Raw genomic sequence first — 2,845 nt, forward strand, 5'->3', positions numbered from 1 at the left:
AAAATATGGCCATGTTTTGACTTTTTTTTTTTTTTTTTTTTTTTTTGTCTCTAAAGCTATCAGTGAATGACTAATACGAACTCTTTCTTTCCCATGCACAAAAATCCCAGGGAAGAGACTCAGTGGGAATGACCATCTGTCAACCAGTTAACAATGACCAAGGCATTTTGACTGGTCTAACTTAGTATTTTGAGTGGTCCTCCTTAGAACAAAGGAGTAGTGGGTGTTGCGCCATGAAGGTAGTTCCAAGTTAAAAATGTAGAACTGAGAGAAGGGGGGTTCCTAGGAAAGGAATACTGAGCAGATAAATCCAGATACAAACCTGTGGTTTTCTTAAAATTTTTTTTAACTTTGTTTTTTTAATTTATTTCTAGGAGAGAGAGAGAGAGAGACAGCGTGAGCAGGGGAGGGTCAGAGAGAGAGGGAGTCACAGACTGAAACAGGCTCCAGGCTCTGAGCTGGCAGTCAGCACAGAGCCCGACGCGGGGCTTGAACCCACGATCCGCGAGATCATGACCTAAGCGAAAGTCGGACGCTTAACCGACTAAGCCACCCAGGCGCCCCCAAACCTGTGGTTTTCTAAGTAATATGTTGGGTTTTGTTTTTTTCCCCAGGTTGAAAATAATAGCAACGTGTTTTATTTAATTCAGCTGATAAGGAATTATTACAAAGACACATGGAAAACTGAAGAAATACAAAGATCCATTTCAGAAATCCTCTAGCAATCACAGAGGATTTAGCATGTCCTTTCCACATCAGGTAGCAAATGTCCCCTACCTGGTGTTTTCTTATGGTGACTCAATTGAGATGGGAAACAAATGAGAGCATGGGTTTTACATTCTCATTGTTCCAGTTGTTCTGCACAGGGTACCTCCTTCCTATCCAAGTGTCTAGGCTCTCATATTCAAAGTATTTAAGCTAGGCTCTGTTTGAGTAGACCAGTAACCATCAAAAGCAAAATAAGATGCCTTTGTTGGGTAGAACTTTCATGCCAGTTCATTTTTATAGGTTGCTAGTCAGATACCCAACTCTGGCTAGGTAGCAATCGTTTCAATCAAAACCAAATGATGGGATCAAAGCGGAACAAATTGAAAATTAGAGGCAAATTATGGGCATGTAAGCAATTTAATTGGTGGATACCTTGTACATACTGTCAAGGATCCAACAAAATTTAGACTATTTTTTTTTACCAATAAATATTAATCGAAATCTCTCTTTTGCTAAGAGTTGTTTTAGATGAATGGCTGAGACAAAGGTATATAGGAGAGTTCCTGCCACCAGAAAAGCTATAAAATTGATGGAGTCAAAACTATCACAATGGGCACAAGTAGAAAAACAAAAATAACCCAAATTATTCAGGGCATTGGATCTTTTCCTCAATTTTATCTAAAATATACAATCCATTTCTTCAACTTCTTATATCTGTTATTAGGAACTAGGCCTATTTTTAATATAGAAACAAACTTTTCTAAAATCAAGGTTTTTTTGTTTTGTTTTGTTTTGTTCTGTTTTATCACTTATGTTGTTACTCTGAGGACAGAAGAAAACATTTAGAAGAAGTAGTTTCCATGGAAGAGAAGTATCTGGCCCTCATCATAAGGGGCAGAAAGGGCTTTAAGGAAGGGGGACTGAGAAGAGATTGAATGACAGGAAAGAAAATAGGGGAGGGAGGGTGATAAAAATAGAAAGCAAAAATAATCCCAAAGAGCAGTGTGCACAGTTCTGAAGCAATCGGTACCACTCTGATCAAGTCACTATCATCTGTTCTGGGCTTTGTTTCTCCAGGCATTAGACTGCTTCTGGGTGAAACAGCATGCTGGGCTTGGTCAGCCTCCTCTGTGCCCCTTACTTGTGGGCCTAAGAAAGGGAAGGCTTCAGGTTTCTGGAATGAGGCTGCTGTTTCTCTCTGTTCTCAGCTCCATGAACATTCTTAAGGGACAAGGCTGTAGATAAAAGATGTGTGGGAGGAGTGGGGAGGTCTCAAATGATGAGTGAGGTGGCTTGATTTTTAAGCTCCCCTGATACTTTGTATATTTGCTGCTTCTAAAGAAACATAAAAAGTAAAATAATTCATACATAGAATGCCTGTGCAAATAGCAAACCAATAACCTACTACCCCCAGGAGGTTCTGGCCTCTGCCCAGGATACAGTTTCAAAGCCTTAAAAGGCAAGGGATATGTGCACTGATAATGACCCAATCCCGGGATATTCTATGTCAAGAAAAACACAGAAACACCTATAGTTAGCAATAAAGTGGGGACTGGGGAGTGTGAACTTGGAGAGTGACAGCACAGAAGGGGTCTAACGTTGGGTCCACTATAGCATAAGCATTCTCAGTTGAGGTTGGTTATGTCCTGCCATGGGCCTTAAGTTCTTTCACATCGAACAGTCGAGGAATGGGACGATTTGTAGCCCTTCAGAACCAAATTCATAGCTTTGGACAAGAATCTGTTTATTGAGAATGAACTCCAAACCAAGTTGTCCTAGGGTCCAAGATAAAGATGACATAAGTCTGAAAATGAGAGGATGCAGCTCTACAGATGTGGTCCGTGTGGGAGGGTAGGAAACGTCGGATAGATGACATAGTTGGGAAGACTGGTGATTATATCCCCAGGACTACCTACTGAGCAGAGACTACCAGTTGCTAAACCACCTTTCAAACCACTGAGTGTGACGCACGAAGAAGGGTAAAGACTTTACGGCCGAAGCAACGTCATCTTTCCTAGTCTTGGGTCCAGTCTGGATGAGCACAGTGGGGCAATGGAGAAAATGGTGACTTTCTTGTTTCACAACAACTAACTAACTAAATAAAAATAAATAAATATATATATTTTTTTCCTGTAAG

This window comes from Crocuta crocuta, unplaced genomic scaffold (assembly GCF_008692635.1).
Source record: "Crocuta crocuta isolate KB4526 unplaced genomic scaffold, BGI_CrCroc_1.0 scaffold160, whole genome shotgun sequence".
Taxonomy (NCBI): Eukaryota; Metazoa; Chordata; class Mammalia; order Carnivora; family Hyaenidae; genus Crocuta; species Crocuta crocuta.